General features: G+C 63.4%; 6 non-coding genes across 6 annotated transcripts; all 6 read left to right on the top strand.

The window, feature by feature from the left end:
* Positions 1–52: 52 nt before the first annotated feature.
* On the top strand, positions 53–171 carry LOC142869185 (5S ribosomal RNA). The gene has a single exon (XR_012917941.1). It is a non-coding gene; the product is annotated as a 5S ribosomal RNA (ribosomal RNA).
* A 3,528-nt stretch (positions 172–3,699) lies between these two features.
* LOC142869184 (5S ribosomal RNA) lies at positions 3,700–3,818 on the top strand. Its single transcript, XR_012917940.1, has one exon. It is a non-coding gene; the product is annotated as a 5S ribosomal RNA (ribosomal RNA).
* A 3,522-nt stretch (positions 3,819–7,340) lies between these two features.
* LOC142869189 (5S ribosomal RNA) lies at positions 7,341–7,459 on the top strand. The gene has a single exon (XR_012917945.1). It is a non-coding gene; the product is annotated as a 5S ribosomal RNA (ribosomal RNA).
* A 3,513-nt stretch (positions 7,460–10,972) lies between these two features.
* Positions 10,973–11,091, top strand: LOC142869182 (5S ribosomal RNA). The gene has a single exon (XR_012917938.1). It is a non-coding gene; the product is annotated as a 5S ribosomal RNA (ribosomal RNA).
* A 3,520-nt stretch (positions 11,092–14,611) lies between these two features.
* LOC142869181 (5S ribosomal RNA) lies at positions 14,612–14,730 on the top strand. The gene has a single exon (XR_012917937.1). It is a non-coding gene; the product is annotated as a 5S ribosomal RNA (ribosomal RNA).
* A 3,518-nt stretch (positions 14,731–18,248) lies between these two features.
* Positions 18,249–18,367, top strand: LOC142869180 (5S ribosomal RNA). Its single transcript, XR_012917936.1, has one exon. It is a non-coding gene; the product is annotated as a 5S ribosomal RNA (ribosomal RNA).
* Positions 18,368–19,107: the final 740 nt, after the last annotated feature.

Genomic DNA, 19,107 nt, shown 5'->3' with positions numbered 1-19,107 from the left:
GGGAAGCGCAGAGAGGCTCGGCTTCTTGAGCGGGGCAGGGGCGCCCTCCGCCGTCTAGGGCCACACCACCCTGAACGCGCCCGATCTCGTCTGGTCTCGGAAGCTAAGCAGGGTCGGGCCTGGTTAGTACTTGGATGGGAGACCGCCTGGGAATACCGGGTGCCGTAGGCTTCTTTTTTTTTTTTTTTTTGTTTTGTTTTGCCTCTTGTTCTGTCCCCTCTCTGGGAGCGAGGCGGCGGCCCGGGGCGGGGGTCACCCCCACCCTCAGCGCCCGCCGCGGTGCCTGGCGCCCCAGCCCGCACCGTGGGGCCTCCTCTTGTCCCAAGCCGCGACACCGCCGTCACGCGGCAGCATGCGTGGCTTCTGGACTGTCAGGTCTCAGACCAAAGGTCTGCTCTGTGGGAACCGACACGCTGGAGGAAACCTTGAGAGTCTGAGAGGGGAGGGAGTTCCAGAAGAAGGCCAGGATGTCATTTTGAGGGAGTATGTGACCAGAACTCGTCCCGTTGCTTTTGGGGTTCTATGGGCTACACGTAGGAATCTTTGGTGGTGGCACCTGATGTTGGGGGATCCGGAGTCACACCCAGACCTGCCCCACAGGCCTCCTTTTACTTTTCTCTTCGGATTCATTATGTTTAAAAAGTGTCTCTTATCTCTATGATTGCATTTTCTTTTCTCTCTCTTTTCAAGCAGATGATGGGAGTCCAAGTATTAAGGTGACATGTGTTGCCCGTGCCCCCCTCCCCCCTGTGTTCTTATTCATTAACCTCTGATGTTGTTCCAGCGTATTGTGGGGGTACCAATGTTAAGGTCGGGTACGTTGCCCTCTCCCAGCCTCCCCCCTCGGGTCAGAGCCTCAAGTGCGCCCATCCCCCAGTCGGTGCGCACCCACCCCATTCCTAATGGAGGTGTATGCCCATCCCCTCCCCCCACCCGCCCGACACCCACCCGATGAAGGTGATTCCTCTGTGTCCACTTGGGTGTCCGTCGGTTCGTACCCATTTGCTGGTGAGCGCGAGCACGTGGTGCTCGTGTGTCCATTCTTGGGCTACCTGGCTTACTGGAACGGGTTCCAGCTCTGGCCAGGAGAACCACGAGAGGTGCCCTCTCACCGCTGCTCCTCCTAGCTGAATAGCACTCCGTGGTGTCCACGCGCCACATTTCATTTACGCACTCGTGGGTCGATGGGCACTCGGGTCGCTTCCAGGTCTTTGCGATTGTGACTTGTGCCCTGACTCTAACCCTAACCCTTACCCAGCCCCGTCTCCTCCTCGGCCCCTGCCTGACTGACTCCTTCCCGCCCGGCCTGTCACCTGTCACCGTCCTCTGCCCCTGCCTGACACGCTCCTCCCCGCCCGGGCCGTCACCGTCCTCGGCCCCTGCCTGACGGGGCTCCTCCGTCGCCTGGGCCTTCCAAGGGCTTGGTGTGGACGCTGGTTCCAGGACGCCCTCCCAGGAACCCGGTAGCAGGGCGGCCGCAGCGTCTCGCGCCACCCAACCGTCCGCCGGCCGGCGGCCGTCGCTAAGTGGCCTGCGGGGGACGTGCCCCCACTGTGGGGCGGGCGCCCAGCCTGGTGTCTTCTCTGAGGCCCCGTGGCTGCTTTTCCCCCCCGCAAGGGGAGAGCCGCGGAGGTGGGGACCGCCTCCTCGTGGGGACGTACACCCAGCTCTCCACGTCGGATTCCGGGGCTCTCTGTCCTGCCAGAAGGCCCAGCTGGCCTGCGGGTCCTTAGAGTGGCAAAAACATCCGAAAACTGAGATTGAGGGTCCGGTGGTTGTCTGCACTTTTGTGCTGGGCACCCCAGGGAGGCCCGGGGGCTGGCTGGACAACGCGGTCTGCTGGGCGGGGGGGGGGTTTGGAGGAGCAACTGATGCCCTTTGCACTTTGGGTAGCAAGTGTCTGAGGTGTCTCTGAGCCCTGCGCCATGTCGGGGGTGGGGGTGGGAGGTCGGGGGGGGGGGTGGAGGAGCAGGAGGAGGAGGAGGAGGTGGGAAGGGCCGTGGCCTGCAGTCGTGTTCCCGGGGTGGCTTCTTCCGCAGGCTGCTTGGCCTGGGCTCCCTGCACCTGGGCCTTTGGAGGACTGGCCCTGTGCTTGCCAACGCTTCCCCTGCAGGGACCCAGAGCTGGGAGGTTGCATCTCTCAGCCCTGGGTCGGGCAGAGCCCCAGCGGGCCATGCCCACAACCTCTCTCAGCACGGGTCCCCCAGAAGGCTCCTTTGGGACCAGGATTCTCTTGCGGGTGGCTCTTTAAGGTCTGGCCCCTGGATGGAGGGGCACCAGGAGTAGAGGAGCAGGAAGGGGAAGGGGGTGGCCGTGCGAGGGGACACTTTCAGGCCAAGTCCCAGCTTCAGCCTGATCCTCCTGGGAACCCCGGGGTGTACGTCACACCTCCTGGTTGTCCCGCTCTGAGACAAGGAGCCGGGCTTCGCATTCCCCCAGCAGCCAGTCGTGGGCTGAGGACACCTGGGGCGTTGGGAACTCCCTGGCTTCTCCTTGGCTTAACATCTGGAGCTGCTTGTGAATCGTGCCGCCACACACACCCGAGTGCAGGTGTCTTCTGCACAGACTGCGGGCCTCGCTCTTCTGAATGCCGCTAGCTCGCCACCCACCCACGGGTGAACCTGGTCAGGGTACTTTCTCTCGGGGGCAGACTCTGATCCTGGCGGGCTACCGGTGTCTCTGTTTGCTCGTTTCTTTCTTCCATTTCGGGAAAGGCTTCCTTACTGGGTGTGGAAATCTCCTATGCCTTTCCTCGCCTATTCTGTCAGCTTTAAAATTCTCTTTCAGTTGCCACCCTCACAGATGGATTAGGAAACTCTTTCCGGTGCACTCATTAGTGAAATGACCTCAATGAAGCTGGAATCCAATATCTAATCGCCGATTTTTAGCGAGTCCACACGCCAGGGTGGTCGGGGTCCAATGCAGCCCCGGCCAGGCCCAGGCCCCTTGGACTGGGCCACAGGAGGACACAGAGGAGGGTCCCGGCCCCCACGGTCGCATTGCCGGCAGTTCTCCAAGGGCTTGGGCGTTTTCCAGAGGTAGGAGATGGAGGGGACTGATTTCTTCAGCGCCCCACTAACCACGCCACCCCACCCATGGGACACATCCCTAGAGAGAGAGAGAGACGCCCCATACACTCGCTCCCCTCCCCCATGCGCTGTGCCCCAGCCCGGGCCCGGGGGAATAGGCGGCAGCCCACCCACAGGGTGGGGGGCGCAGCTGAAAGGGGTTGTCGGGGACGGCGGCCCCTGCCTGGGGTCAAAGGGCGGGCGACCCGCGCGTGCGCAATCGGCGGCGGCGGCGGCGGCGGCGGCGGCGGCGGCGGGGGCGGCCACGAGCTGGGGGTGGGCCAGGCGAGGAGAGGAAGGGGGCTGGAAGGTCTCCACCTTGGCGAGTCCAGCCGTGGAGGCGCATCTTGTGTGAGTGTGAGTGAGTGAGTGTGAGTGTGAGTGTGAGTGTGTGTGTGTGTGTGTGTGTGTGTATAGAGAGACAGCCCCCCACCCCGGCCCGCCGCTCCCTGCCCGCCCCGCCCCACCTCGCCTGTCACCCCCGTCCCTCGGAGCCCGCCGGACCCGGCCGGTGAACTCAACAGGCCCGCCCGGTGGGGGTCAGCGCCGGCGCGGGGCCTGGGGCGGGAGGAGGCGGCGGGGAAGCGCAGAGAGGCTCGGCTTCTTGAGCGGGGCAGGGGCGCCCTCCGCCGTCTAGGGCCACACCACCCTGAACGCGCCCGATCTCGTCTGGTCTCGGAAGCTAAGCAGGGTCGGGCCTGGTTAGTACTTGGATGGGAGACCGCCTGGGAATACCGGGTGCCGTAGGCTTCTTTTTTTTTTTTTTTTTTGTTTTGTTTTGCCTCTTGTTCTGTCCCCTCTCTGGGAGCGAGGCGGCGGCCCGGGGCGGGGGTCACCCCCACCCTCAGCGCCCGCCGCGGTGCCTGGCGCCCCAGCCCGCACCGTGGGGCCTCCTCTTGTCCCAAGCCGCGACACCGCCGTCACGCGGCAGCATGCGTGGCTTCTGGACTGTCAGGTCTCAGACCAAAGGTCTGCTCTGTGGGAACCGACACGCTGGAGGAAACCTTGAGAGTCTGAGAGGGGAGGGAGTTCCAGAAGAAGGCCAGGATGTCATTTTGAGGGAGTATGTGACCAGAACTCGTCCCGTTGCTTTTGGGGTTCTATGGGCTACACGTAGGAATCTTTGGTGGTGGCACCTGATGTTGGGGGATCCGGAGTCACACCCAGACCTGTCCCACAGGCCTCCTTTTACTTTTCTCTTCGGATTCATTATGTTTAAAAAGTGTCTCTTATCTCTATGATTGCATTTTCTTTTCTCTCTCTTTTCAAGCAGATGATGGGAGTCCAAGTATTAAGGTGACATGTGTTGCCCGTGCCCCCCTCCCCCCTGTGTTCTTATTCATTAACCTCTGATGTTGTTCCAGCGTATTGTGGGGGTACCAATGTTAAGGTCGGGTACGTTGCCCTCTCCCAGCCTCCCCCCTCGGGTCAGAGCCTCAAGTGCGCCCATCCCCCAGTCGGTGCGCACCCACCCCATTCCTAATGGAGGTGTATGCCCATCCCCTCCCCCCACCCGCCCGACACCCACCCGATGAAGGTGATTCCTCTGTGTCCACTTGGGTGTCCGTCGGTTCGTACCCATTTGCTGGTGAGCGCGAGCACGTGGTGCTCGTGTGTCCATTCTTGGGCTACCTGGCTTACTGGAACGGGTTCCAGCTCTGGCCAGGAGAACCACGAGAGGTGCCCTCTCACCGCTGCTCCTCCTAGCTGAATAGCACTCCGTGGTGTCCACGCGCCACATTTCATTTACGCACTCGTGGGTCGATGGGCACTCGGGTCGCTTCCAGGTCTTTGCGATTGTGACTTGTGCCCTGACTCTAACCCTAACCCTTACCCAGCCCCGTCTCCTCCTCGGCCCCTGCCTGACTGACTCCTTCCCGCCCGGCCTGTCACCTGTCACCGTCCTCTGCCCCTGCCTGACACGCTCCTCCCCGCCCGGGCCGTCACCGTCCTCGGCCCCTGCCTGACGGGGCTCCTCCGTCGCCTGGGCCTTCCAAGGGCTTGGTGTGGACGCTGGTTCCAGGACGCCCTCCCAGGAACCCGGTAGCAGGGCGGCCGCAGCGTCTCGCGCCACCCAACCGTCCGCCGGCCGGCGGCCGTCGCTAAGTGGCCTGCGGGGGACGTGCCCCCACTGTGGGGCGGGCGCCCAGCCTGGTGTCTTCTCTGAGGCCCCGTGGCTGCTTTTCCCCCCCGCAAGGGGAGAGCCGCGGAGGTGGGGACCGCCTCCTCGTGGGGACGTACACCCAGCTCTCCACGTCGGATTCCGGGGCTCTCTGTCCTGCCAGAAGGCCCAGCTGGCCTGCGGGTCCTTAGAGTGGCAAAAACATCCGAAAACTGAGATTGAGGGTCCGGTGGTTGTCTGCACTTTTGTGCTGGGCACCCCAGGGAGGCCCGGGGGCTGGCTGGACAACGCGGTCTGCTGGGCGGGGGGGGGGTTTGGAGGAGCAACTGATGCCCTTTGCACTTTGGGTAGCAAGTGTCTGAGGTGTCTCTGAGCCCTGCGCCATGTCGGGGGTGGGGGTGGGAGGTCGGGGGGGGGGTGGAGGAGCAGGAGGAGGAGGAGGAGGAGGAGGTGGGAAGGGCCGTGGCCTGCAGTCGTGTTCCCGGGGTGGCTTCTTCCGCAGGCTGCTTGGCCTGGGCTCCCTGCACCTGGGCCTTTGGAGGACTGGCCCTGTGCTTGCCAACGCTTCCCCTGCAGGGACCCAGAGCTGGGAGGTTGCATCTCTCAGCCCTGGGTCGGGCAGAGCCCCAGCGGGCCATGCCCACAACCTCTCTCAGCACGGGTCCCCCAGAAGGCTCCTTTGGGACCAGGATTCTCTTGCGGGTGGCTCTTTAAGGTCTGGCCCCTGGATGGAGGGGCACCAGGAGTAGAGGAGCAGGAAGGGGAAGGGGGTGGCCGTGCGAGGGGACACTTTCAGGCCAAGTCCCAGCTTCAGCCTGATCCTCCTGGGAACCCCGGGGTGTACGTCACACCTCCTGGTTGTCCCGCTCTGAGACAAGGAGCCGGGCTTCGCATTCCCCCAGCAGCCAGTCGTGGGCTGAGGACACCTGGGGCGTTGGGAACTCCCTGGCTTCTCCTTGGCTTAACATCTGGAGCTGCTTGTGAATCGTGCCGCCACACACACCCGAGTGCAGGTGTCTTCTGCACAGACTGCGGGCCTCGCTCTTCTGAATGCCGCTAGCTCGCCACCCACCCACGGGTGAACCTGGTCAGGGTACTTTCTCTCGGGGGCAGACTCTGATCCTGGCGGGCTACCGGTGTCTCTGTTTGCTCGTTTCTTTCTTCCATTTCGGGAAAGGCTTCCTTACTGGGTGTGGAAATCTCCTATGCCTTTCCTCGCCTATTCTGTCAGCTTTAAAATTCTCTTTCAGTTGCCACCCTCACAGATGGATTAGGAAACTCTTTCCGGTGCACTCATTAGTGAAATGACCTCAATGAAGCTGGAATCCAATATCTAATCGCCGATTTTTAGCGAGTCCACACGCCAGGGTGGTCGGGGTCCAATGCAGCCCCGGCCAGGCCCAGGCCCCTTGGACTGGGCCACAGGAGGACACAGAGGAGGGTCCCGGCCCCCACGGTCGCGTTGCCGGCAGTTCTCCAAGGGCTTGGGCGTTTTCCAGAGGTAGGAGATGGAGGGGACTGATTTCTTCAGCGCCCCACTAACCACGCCACCCCACCCATGGGACACATCCCTAGAGAGAGAGAGAGACGCCCCATACACTCGCTCCCCTCCCCCATGCGCTGTGCCCCAGCCCGGGCCCGGGGGAATAGGCGGCAGCCCACCCACAGGGTGGGGGGCGCAGCTGAAAGGGGTTGTCGGGGAGGGCGGCCCCTGCCTGGGGTCAAAGGGCGGGCGACCCGCGCGTGCGCAATCGGCGGCGGCGGCGGCGGCGGCGGGGGCGGCCACGAGCTGGGGGTGGGCCAGGCGAGGAGAGGAAGGGGGCTGGAAGGTCTCCACCTTGGCGAGTCCAGCCGTGGAGGCGCATCTTGTGTGAGTGTGAGTGAGTGAGTGTGACTGTGAGTGTGTGTGTGTGTGTGTGTGTGTGTGTGTGTATAGAGAGACAGCCCCCCACCCCGGCCCGCCGCTCCCTGCCCGCCCCGCCCCGCCCCGCCTGTCACCCCCGTCCCTCGGAGCCCGCCGGACCCGGCCGGTGAACTCAACAGGCCCGCCCGGTGCGGGTCAGCGCCGGCGCGGGGCCTGGGGCGGGAGGAGGCGGCGGGGAAGCGCAGAGAGGCTCGGCTTCTTGAGCGGGGCAGGGGCGCCCTCCGCCGTCTAGGGCCACACCACCCTGAACGCGCCCGATCTCGTCTGGTCTCGGAAGCTAAGCAGGGTCGGGCCTGGTTAGTACTTGGATGGGAGACCGCCTGGGAATACCGGGTGCCATAGGCTTCTTTTTTTTTTTTTTTTTTGTTTTGTTTTGCCTCTTGTTCTGTCCCCTCTCTGGGAGCGAGGCGGCGGCCCGGGGCGGGGGTCACCCCCACCCTCAGCGCCCGCCGCGGTGCCTGGCGCCCCAGCCCGCACCGTGGGGCCTCCTCTTGTCCCAAGCCGCGACACCGCCGTCACGCGGCAGCATGCGTGGCTTCTGGACTGTCAGGTCTCAGACCAAAGGTCTGCTCTGTGGGAACCGACACGCTGGAGGAAACCTTGAGAGTCTGAGAGGGGAGGGAGTTCCAGAAGAAGGCCAGGATGTCATTTTGAGGGAGTATGTGACCAGAACTCGTCCCGTTGCTTTTGGGGTTCTATGGGCTACACGTAGGAATCTTTGGTGGTGGCACCTGATGTTGGGGGATCCGGAGTCACACCCAGACCTGCCCCACAGGCCTCCTTTTACTTTTCTCTTCGGATTCATTATGTTTAAAAAGTGTCTCTTATCTCTATGATTGCATTTTCTTTTCTCTCTCTTTTCAAGCAGATGATGGGAGTCCAAGTATTAAGGTGACATGTGTTGCCCGTGCCCCCCTCCCCCCTGTGTTCTTATTCATTAACCTCTGATGTTGTTCCAGCGTATTGTGGGGGTACCAATGTTAAGGTCGGGTACGTTGCCCTCTCCCAGCCTCCCCCCTCGGGTCAGAGCCTCAAGTGCGCCCATCCCCCAGTCGGTGCGCACCCACCCCATTCCTAATGGAGGTGTATGCCCATCCCCTCCCCCCACCCGCCCGACACCCACCCGATGAAGGTGATTCCTCTGTGTCCACTTGGGTGTCCGTCGGTTCGTACCCATTTGCTGGTGAGCGCGAGCACGTGGTGCTCGTGTGTCCATTCTTGGGCTACCTGGCTTACTGGAACGGGTTCCAGCTCTGGCCAGGAGAACCACGAGAGGTGCCCTCTCACCGCTGCTCCTCCTAGCTGAATAGCACTCCGTGGTGTCCACGCGCCACATTTCATTTACGCACTCGTGGGTCGATGGGCACTCGGGTCGCTTCCAGGTCTTTGCGATTGTGACTTGTGCCCTGACTCTAACCCTAACCCTTACCCAGCCCCGTCTCCTCCTCGGCCCCTGCCTGACTGACTCCTTCCCGCCCGGCCTGTCACCTGTCACCGTCCTCTGCCCCTGCCTGACACGCTCCTCCCCGCCCGGGCCGTCACCGTCCTCGGCCCCTGCCTGACGGGGCTCCTCCGTCGCCTGGGCCTTCCAAGGGCTTGGTGTGGACGCTGGTTCCAGGACGCCCTCCCAGGAACCCGGTAGCAGGGCGGCCGCAGCGTCTCGCGCCACCCAACCGTCCGCCGGCCGGCGGCCGTCGCTAAGTGGCCTGCGGGGGACGTGCCCCCACTGTGGGGCGGGCGCCCAGCCTGGTGTCTTCTCTGAGGCCCCGTGGCTGCTTTTCCCCCCCGCAAGGGGAGAGCCGCGGAGGTGGGGACCGCCTCCTCGTGGGGACGTACACCCAGCTCTCCACGTCGGATTCCGGGGCTCTCTGTCCTGCCAGAAGGCCCAGCTGGCCTGCGGGTCCTTAGAGTGGCAAAAACATCCGAAAACTGAGATTGAGGGTCCGGTGGTTGTCTGCACTTTTGTGCTGGGCACCCCAGGGAGGCCCGGGGGCTGGCTGGACAACGCGGTCTGCTGGGCGGGGGGGGGGTTTGGAGGAGCAACTGATGCCCTTTGCACTTTGGGTAGCAAGTGTCTGAGGTGTCTCTGAGCCCTGCGCCATGTCAGGGGTGGGGGTGGGAGGTCGGGGGGGGGTGGAGGAGCAGGAGGAGGAGGAGGAGGAGGAGGTGGGAAGGGCCGTGGCCTGCAGTCGTGTTCCCGGGGTGGCTTCTTCCGCAGGCTGCTTGGCCTGGGCTCCCTGTACCTGGGCCTTTGGAGGACTGGCCCTGTGCTTGCCAACGCTTCCCCTGCAGGGACCCAGAGCTGGGAGGTTGCATCTCTCAGCCCTGGGTCGGGCAGAGCCCCAGCGGGCCATGCCCACAACCTCTCTCAGCACGGGTCCCCCAGAAGGCTCCTTTGGGACCAGGATTCTCTTGCGGGTGGCTCTTTAAGGTCTGGCCCCTGGATGGAGGGGCACCAGGAGTAGAGGAGCAGGAAGGGGAAGGGGGTGGCCGTGCGAGGGGACACTTTCAGGCCAAGTCCCAGCTTCAGCCTGATCCTCCTGGGAACCCCGGGGTGTACGTCACACCTCCTGGTTGTCCCGCTCTGAGACAAGGAGCCGGGCTTCGCATTCCCCCAGCAGCCAGTCGTGGGCTGAGGACACCTGGGGCGTTGGGAACTCCCTGGCTTCTCCTTGGCTTAACATCTGGAGCTGCTTGTGAATCGTGCCGCCACACACACCCGAGTGCAGGTGTCTTCTGCACAGACTGCGGGCCTCGCTCTTCTGAATGCCGCTAGCTCGCCACCCACCCACGGGTGAACCTGGTCAGGGTACTTTCTCTCGGGGGCAGACTCTGATCCTGGCGGGCTACTGGTGTCTCTGTTTGCTCGTTTCTTTCTTCCATTTCGGGAAAGGCTTCCTTACTGGGTGTGGAAATCTCCTATGCCTTTCCTCGCCTATTCTGTCAGCTTTAAAATTCTCTTTCAGTTGCCACCCTCACAGATGGATTAGGAAACTCTTTCCGGTGCACTCATTAGTGAAATGACCTCAATGAAGCTGGAATCCAATATCTAATCGCCGATTTTTAGCGAGTCCACACGCCAGGGTGGTCGGGGTCCAATGCAGCCCCGGCCAGGCCCAGGCCCCTTGGACTGGGCCACAGGAGGACACAGAGGAGGGTCCCGGCCCCCACGGTCGCGTTGCCGGCAGTTCTCCAAGGGCTTGGGCGTTTTCCAGAGGTAGGAGATGGAGGGGACTGATTTCTTCAGCGCCCCACTAACCACGCCACCCCACCCATGGGACACATCCCTAGAGAGAGAGAGAGACGCCCCATACACTCGCTCCCCTCCCCCATGTGCTGTGCCCCAGCCCGGGCCCGGGGGAATAGGCGGCAGCCCACCCACAGGGTGGGGGGCGCAGCTGAAAGGGGTTGTCGGGGAGGGCGGCCCCTGCCTGGGGTCAAAGGGCGGGCGACCCGCGCGTGCGCAATCGGCGGCGGCGGCGGCGGCGGCGGGGGCGGCCACGAGCTGGGGGTGGGCCAGGCGAGGAGAGGAAGGGGGCTGGAAGGTCTCCACCTTGGCGAGTCCAGCCGTGGAGGCGCATCTTGTGTGAGTGTGAGTGAGTGAGTGTGAGTGTGAGTGTGTGTGTGTGTGTGTGTGTGTATAGAGAGACAGCCCCCCACCCCGGCCCGCCGCTCCCTGCCCGCCCCGCCCCGCCCCGCCTGTCACCCCCGTCCCTCGGAGCCCGCCGGACCCGGCCGGTGAACTCAACAGGCCCGCCCGGTGCGGGTCAGCGCCGGCGCGGGGCCTGGGGCGGGAGGAGGCGGCGGGGAAGCGCAGAGAGGCTCGGCTTCTTGAGCGGGGCAGGGGCGCCCTCCGCCGTCTAGGGCCACACCACCCTGAACGCGCCCGATCTCGTCTGGTCTCGGAAGCTAAGCAGGGTCGGGCCTGGTTAGTACTTGGATGGGAGACCGCCTGGGAATACCGGGTGCCGTAGGCTTCTTTTTTTTTTTTTTTTTTGTTTTGTTTTGCCTCTTGTTCTGTCCCCTCTCTGGGAGCGAGGCGGCGGCCCGGGGCGGGGGTCACCCCCACCCTCAGCGCCCGCCGCGGTGCCTGGCGCCCCAGCCCGCACCGTGGGGCCTCCTCTTGTCCCAAGCCGCGACACCGCCGTCACGCGGCAGCATGCGTGGCTTCTGGACTGTCAGGTCTCAGACCAAAGGTCTGCTCTGTGGGAACCGACACGCTGGAGGAAACCTTGAGAGTCTGAGAGGGGAGGGAGTTCCAGAAGAAGGCCAGGATGTCATTTTGAGGGAGTATGTGACCAGAACTCGTCCCGTTGCTTTTGGGGTTCTATGGGCTACACGTAGGAATCTTTGGTGGTGGCACCTGATGTTGGGGGATCCGGAGTCACACCCAGACCTGTCCCACAGGCCTCCTTTTACTTTTCTCTTCGGATTCATTATGTTTAAAAAGTGTCTCTTATCTCTATGATTGCATTTTCTTTTCTCTCTCTTTTCAAGCAGATGATGGGAGTCCAAGTATTAAGGTGACATGTGTTGCCCGTGCCCCCCTCCCCCCTGTGTTCTTATTCATTAACCTCTGATGTTGTTCCAGCGTATTGTGGGGGTACCAATGTTAAGGTCGGGTACGTTGCCCTCTCCCAGCCTCCCCCCTCGGGTCAGAGCCTCAAGTGCGCCCATCCCCCAGTCGGTGCGCACCCACCCCATTCCTAATGGAGGTGTATGCCCATCCCCTCCCCCCACCCGCCCGACACCCACCCGATGAAGGTGATTCCTCTGTGTCCACTTGGGTGTCCGTCGGTTCGTACCCATTTGCTGGTGAGCGCGAGCACGTGGTGCTCGTGTGTCCATTCTTGGGCTACCTGGCTTACTGGAACGGGTTCCAGCTCTGGCCAGGAGAACCACGAGAGGTGCCCTCTCACCGCTGCTCCTCCTAGCTGAATAGCACTCCGTGGTGTCCACGCGCCACATTTCATTTACGCACTCGTGGGTCGATGGGCACTCGGGTCGCTTCCAGGTCTTTGCGATTGTGACTTGTGCCCTGACTCTAACCCTAACCCTTACCCAGCCCCGTCTCCTCCTCGGCCCCTGCCTGACTGACTCCTTCCCGCCCGGCCTGTCACCTGTCACCGTCCTCTGCCCCTGCCTGACACGCTCCTCCCCGCCCGGGCCGTCACCGTCCTCGGCCCCTGCCTGACGGGGCTCCTCCGTCGCCTGGGCCTTCCAAGGGCTTGGTGTGGACGCTGGTTCCAGGACGCCCTCCCAGGAACCCGGTAGCAGGGCGGCCGCAGCGTCTCGCGCCACCCAACCGTCCGCCGGCCGGCGGCCGTCGCTAAGTGGCCTGCGGGGGACGTGCCCCCACTGTGGGGCGGGCGCCCAGCCTGGTGTCTTCTCTGAGGCCCCGTGGCTGCTTTTCCCCCCCGCAAGGGGAGAGCCGCGGAGGTGGGGACCGCCTCCTCGTGGGGACGTACACCCAGCTCTCCACGTCGGATTCCGGGGCTCTCTGTCCTGCCAGAAGGCCCAGCTGGCCTGCGGGTCCTTAGAGTGGCAAAAACATCCGAAAACTGAGATTGAGGGTCCGGTGGTTGTCTGCACTTTTGTGCTGGGCACCCCAGGGAGGCCCGGGGGCTGGCTGGACAACGCGGTCTGCTGGGCGGGGGGGGGGGTTTGGAGGAGCAACTGATGCCCTTTGCACTTTGGGTAGCAAGTGTCTGAGGTGTCTCTGAGCCCTGCGCCATGTCGGGGGTGGGGGTGGGAGGTCGGGGGGGGGGTGGAGGAGCAGGAGGAGGAGGAGGAGGAGGAGGTGGGAAGGGCCGTGGCCTGCAGTCGTGTTCCCGGGGTGGCTTCTTCCGCAGGCTGCTTGGCCTGGGCTCCCTGCACCTGGGCCTTTGGAGGACTGGCCCTGTGCTTGCCAACGCTTCCCCTGCAGGGACCCAGAGCTGGGAGGTTGCATCTCTCAGCCCTGGGTCGGGCAGAGCCCCAGCGGGCCATGCCCACAACCTCTCTCAGCACGGGTCCCCCAGAAGGCTCCTTTGGGACCAGGATTCTCTTGCGGGTGGCTCTTTAAGGTCTGGCCCCTGGATGGAGGGGCACCAGGAGTAGAGGAGCAGGAAGGGGAAGGGGGTGGCCGTGCGAGGGGACACTTTCAGGCCAAGTCCCAGCTTCAGCCTGATCCTCCTGGGAACCCCGGGGTGTACGTCACACCTCCTGGTTGTCCCGCTCTGAGACAAGGAGCCGGGCTTCGCATTCCCCCAGCAGCCAGTCGTGGGCTGAGGACACCTGGGGCGTTGGGAACTCCCTGGCTTCTCCTTGGCTTAACATCTGGAGCTGCTTGTGAATCGTGCCGCCACACACACCCGAGTGCAGGTGTCTTCTGCACAGACTGCGGGCCTCGCTCTTCTGAATGCCGCTAGCTCGCCACCCACCCACGGGTGAACCTGGTCAGGGTACTTTCTCTCGGGGGCAGACTCTGATCCTGGCGGGCTACCGGTGTCTCTGTTTGCTCGTTTCTTTCTTCCATTTCGGGAAAGGCTTCCTTACTGGGTGTGGAAATCTCCTATGCCTTTCCTCGCCTATTCTGTCAGCTTTAAAATTCTCTTTCAGTTGCCACCCTCACAGATGGATTAGGAAACTCTTTCCGGTGCACTCATTAGTGAAATGACCTCAATGAAGCTGGAATCCAATATCTAATCGCCGATTTTTAGCGAGTCCACACGCCAGGGTGGTCGGGGTCCAATGCAGCCCCGGCCAGGCCCAGGCCCCTTGGACTGGGCCACAGGAGGACACAGAGGAGGGTCCCGGCCCCCACGGTCGCGTTGCCGGCAGTTCTCCAAGGGCTTGGGCGTTTTCCAGAGGTAGGAGATGGAGGGGACTGATTTCTTCAGCGCCCCACTAACCACGCCACCCCACCCATGGGACACATCCCTAGAGAGAGAGAGAGACGCCCCATACACTCGCTCCCCTCCCCCATGCGCTGTGCCCCAGCCCGGGCCCGGGGGAATAGGCGGCAGCCCACCCACAGGGTGGGGGGCGCAGCTGAAAGGGGTTGTCGGGGAGGGCGGCCCCTGCCTGGGGTCAAAGGGCGGGCGACCCGCGCGTGCGCAATCGGCGGCGGCGGCGGCGGCGGGGGCGGCCACGAGCTGGGGGTGGGCCAGGCGAGGAGAGGAAGGGGGCTGGAAGGTCTCCACCTTGGCGAGTCCAGCCGTGGAGGCGCATCTTGTGTGAGTGTGAGTGAGTGAGTGTGAGTGTGAGTGTGTGTGTGTGTGTGTGTGTGTGTGTGTGTATAGAGAGACAGCCCCCCACCCCGGCCCGCCGCTCCCTGCCCGCCCCGCCCCGCCCCGCCTGTCACCCCCGTCCCTCGGAGCCCGCCGGACCCGGCCGGTGAACTCAACAGGCCCGCCCGGTGCGGGTCAGCGCCGGCGCGGGGCCTGGGGCGGGAGGAGGCGGCGGGGAAGCGCAGAGAGGCTCGGCTTCTTGAGCGGGGCAGGGGCGCCCTCCGCCGTCTAGGGCCACACCACCCTGAACGCGCCCGATCTCGTCTGGTCTCGGAAGCTAAGCAGGGTCGGGCCTGGTTAGTACTTGGATGGGAGACCGCCTGGGAATACCGGGTGCCGTAGGCTTCTTTTTTTTTTTTTTTTTTGTTTTGTTTTGCCTCTTGTTCTGTCCCCTCTCTGGGAGCGAGGCGGCGGCCCGGGGCGGGGGTCACCCCCACCCTCAGCGCCCGCCGCGGTGCCTGGCGCCCCAGCCCGCACCGTGGGGCCTCCTCTTGTCCCAAGCCGCGACACCGCCGTCACGCGGCAGCATGCGTGGCTTCTGGACTGTCAGGTCTCAGACCAAAGGTCTGCTCTGTGGGAACCGACACGCTGGAGGAAACCTTGAGAGTCTGAGAGGGGAGGGAGTTCCAGAAGAAGGCCAGGATGTCATTTTGAGGGAGTATGTGACCAGAACTCGTCCCGTTGCTTTTGGGGTTCTATGGGCTACACGTAGGAATCTTTGGTGGTGGCACCTGATGTTGGGGGATCCGGAGTCACACCCAGACCTGCCCCACAGGCCTCCTTTTACTTTTCTCTTCGGATTCATTATGTTTAAAAAGTGTCTCTTATCTCTATGATTGCATTTTCTTTTCTCTCTCTTTTCAAGCAGATGATGGGAGTCCAAGTATTAAGGTGACATGTGTTGCCCGTGCCCCCCTCCCCCCTGTGTTCTTATTCATTAACCTCTGATGTTGTTCCAGCGTATTGTGGGGGTACCAATGTTAAGGTCGGGTACGTTGCCCTCTCCCAGCCTCCCCCCTCGGGTCAGAGCCTCAAGTGCGCCCATCCCCCAGTCGGTGCGCACCCACCCCATTCCTAATGGAGGTGTATGCCCATCCCCTCCCCCCACCCGCCCGACACCCACCCGATGAAGGTGATTCCTCTGTGTCCACTTGGGTGTCCGTCGGTTCGTACCCATTTGCTGGTGAGCGCGAGCACGTGGTGCTCGTGTGTCCATTCTTGGGCTACCTGGCTTACTGGAACGGGTTCCAGCTCTGGCCAGGAGAACCACGAGAGGTGCCCTCTCACCGCTGCTCCTCCTAGCTGAATAGCACTCCGTGGTGTCCACGCGCCACATTTCATTTACGCACTCGTGGGTCGATGGGCACTCGGGTCGCTTCCAGGTCTTTGCGATTGTGACTTGTGCCCTGACTCTAACCCTAACCCTTACCCAGCCCCGTCTCCTCCTCGGCCCCTGCCTGACTGACTCCTTCCCGCCCGGCCTGTCACCTGTCACCGTCCTCTGCCCCTGCCTGACACGCTCCTCCCCGCCCGGGCCGTCACCGTCCTCGGCCCCTGCCTGACGGGGCTCCTCCGTCGCCTGGGCCTTCCAAGGGCTTGGTGTGGACGCTGGTTCCAGGACGCCCTCCCAGGAACCCGGTAGCAGGGCGGCCGCAGCGTCTCGCGCCACCCAACCGTCCGCCGGCCGGCGGCCGTCGCTAAGTGGCCTGCGGGGGACGTGCCCCCACTGTGGGGCGGGCGCCCAGCCTGGTGTCTTCTCTGAGGCCCCGTGGCTGCTTTTCCCCCCCGCAAGGGGAGAGCCGCGGAGGTGGGGACCGCCTCCTCGTGGGGACGTACACCCAGCTCTCCACGTCGGATTCCGGGGCTCTCTGTCCTGCCAGAAGGCCCAGCTGGCCTGCGGGTCCTTAGAGTGGCAAAAACATCCGAAAACTGAGATTGAGGGTCCGGTGGTTGTCTGCACTTTTGTGCTGGGCACCCCAGGGAGGCCCGGGGGCTGGCTGGACAACGCGGTCTGCTGGGCGGGGGGGGGGTTTGGAGGAGCAACTGATGCCCTTTGCACTTTGGGTAGCAAGTGTCTGAGGTGTCTCTGAGCCCTGCGCCATGTCGGGGGTGGGGGTGGGAGGTCGGGGGGGGGGTGGAGGAGCAGGAGGAGGAGGAGGAGGAGGAGGTGGGAAGGGCCGTGGCCTGCAGTCGTGTTCCCGGGGTGGCTTCTTCCGCAGGCTGCTTGGCCTGGGCTCCCTGCACCTGGGCCTTTGGAGGACTGGCCCTGTGCTTGCCAACGCTTCCCCTGCAGGGACCCAGAGCTGGGAGGTTGCATCTCTCAGCCCTGGGTCGGGCAGAGCCCCAGCGGGCCATGCCCACAACCTCTCTCAGCACGGGTCCCCCAGAAGGCTCCTTTGGGACCAGGATTCTCTTGCGGGTGGCTCTTTAAGGTCTGGCCCCTGGATGGAGGGGCACCAGGAGTAGAGGAGCAGGAAGGGGAAGGGGGTGGCCGTGCGAGGGGACACTTTCAGGCCAAGTCCCAGCTTCAGCCTGATCCTCCTGGGAACCCCGGGGTGTACGTCACACCTCCTGGTTGTCCCGCTCTGAGACAAGGAGCCGGGCTTCGCATTCCCCCAGCAGCCAGTCGTGGGCTGAGGACACCTGGGGCGTTGGGAACTCCCTGGCTTCTCCTTGGCTTAACATCTGGAGCTGCTTGTGAATCGTGCCGCCACACACACCCGAGTGCAGGTGTCTTCTGCACAGACTGCGGGCCTCGCTCTTCTGAATGCCGCTAGCTCGCCACCCACCCACGGGTGAACCTGGTCAGGGTACTTTCTCTCGGGGGCAGACTCTGATCCTGGCGGGCTACCGGTGTCTCTGTTTGCTCGTTTCTTTCTTCCATTTCGGGAAAGGCTTCCTTACTGGGTGTGGAAATCTCCTATGCCTTTCCTCGCCTATTCTGTCAGCTTTAAAATTCTCTTTCAGTTGCCACCCTCACAGATGGATTAGGAAACTCTTTCCGGTGCACTCATTAGTGAAATGACCTCAATGAAGCTGGAATCCAATATCTAATCGCCGATTTTTAGCGAGTCCACACGCCAGGGTGGTCGGGGTCCAATGCAGCCCCGGCCAGGCCCAGGCCCCTTGGACTGGGCCACAGGAGGACACAGAGGAGGGTCCCGGCCCCCACGGTCGCGTTGCCGGCAGTTCTCCAAGGGCTTGGGCGTTTTCCAGAGGTAGGAGATGGAGGGGACTGATTTCTTCAGCGCCCCACTAACCACGCCACCCCACCCATGGGACACATCCCTAGAGAGAGAGAGAGACGCCCCATACACTCGCTCCCCTCCCCCATGCGCTGTGCCCCAGCCCGGGCCCGGGGGAATAGGCGGCAGCCCACCCACAGGGTGGGGGGCGCAGCTGAAAGGGGTTGTCGGGGAGGGCGGCCCCTGCCTGGGGTCAAAGGGCGGGCGACCCGCGCGTGCGCAATCGGCGGCGGCGGCGGCGGCGGCGGGGGCGGCCACGAGCTGGGGGTGGGCCAGGCGAGGAGAGGAAGGGGGCTGGAAGGTCTCCACCTTGGCGAGTCCAGCCGTGGAGGCGCATCTTGTGTGAGTGTGAGTGAGTGAGTGTGAGTGTGAGTGTGTGTGTGTGTGTGTGTGTGTGTGTATAGAGAGACAGCCCCCCACCCCGGCCCGCCGCTCCCTGCCCGCCCCGCCCCGCCCCGCCTGTCACCCCCGTCCCTCGGAGCCCGCCGGACCCGGCCGGTGAACTCAACAGGCCCGCCCGGTGCGGGTCAGCGCCGGCGCGGGGCCTGGGGCGGGAGGAGGCGGCGGGGAAGCGCAGAGAGGCTCGGCTTCTTGAGCGGGGCAGGGGCGCCCTCCGCCGTCTAGGGCCACACCACCCTGAACGCGCCCGATCTCGTCTGGTCTCGGAAGCTAAGCAGGGTCGGGCCTGGTTAGTACTTGGATGGGAGACCGCCTGGGAATACCGGGTGCCGTAGGCTTCTTTTTTTTTTTTTTTTTTGTTTTGTTTTGCCTCTTGTTCTGTCCCCTCTCTGGGAGCGAGGCGGCGGCCCGGGGCGGGGGTCACCCCCACCCTCAGCGCCCGCCGCGGTGCCTGGCGCCCCAGCCCGCACCGTGGGGCCTCCTCTTGTCCCAAGCCGCGACACCGCCGTCACGCGGCAGCATGCGTGGCTTCTGGACTGTCAGGTCTCAGACCAAAGGTCTGCTCTGTGGGAACCGACACGCTGGAGGAAACCTTGAGAGTCTGAGAGGGGAGGGAGTTCCAGAAGAAGGCCAGGATGTCATTTTGAGGGAGTATGTGACCAGAACTCGTCCCGTTGCTTTTGGGGTTCTATGGGCTACACGTAGGAATCTTTGGTGGTGGCACCTGATGTTGGGGGATCCGGAGTCACACCCAGACCTGTCCCACAGGCCTCCTTTTACTTTTCTCTTCGGATTCATTATGTTTAAAAAGTGTCTCTTATCTCTATGATTGCATTTTCTTTTCTCTCTCTTTTCAAGCAGATGATGGGAGTCCAAGTATTAAGGTGACATGTGTTGCCCGTGCCCCCCTCCCCCCTGTGTTCTTATTCATTAACCTCTGATGTTGTTCCAGCGTATTGTGGGGGTACCAATGTTAAGGTCGGGTACGTTGCCCTCTCCCAGCCTCCCCCCTCGGGTCAGAGCCTCAAGTGCGCCCATCCCCCAGTCGGTGCGCACCCACCCCATTCCTAATGGAGGT

This window comes from Microcebus murinus, unplaced genomic scaffold, assembly GCF_040939455.1.
Source record: "Microcebus murinus isolate Inina unplaced genomic scaffold, M.murinus_Inina_mat1.0 scaf061_hap2_Mmur4.0, whole genome shotgun sequence".
NCBI lineage: Eukaryota > Metazoa > Chordata > Mammalia > Primates > Cheirogaleidae > Microcebus > Microcebus murinus.
Note: the sequence above shows the minus strand (reverse complement) of the source record. Positions and strands in the feature narration are given on the sequence as shown.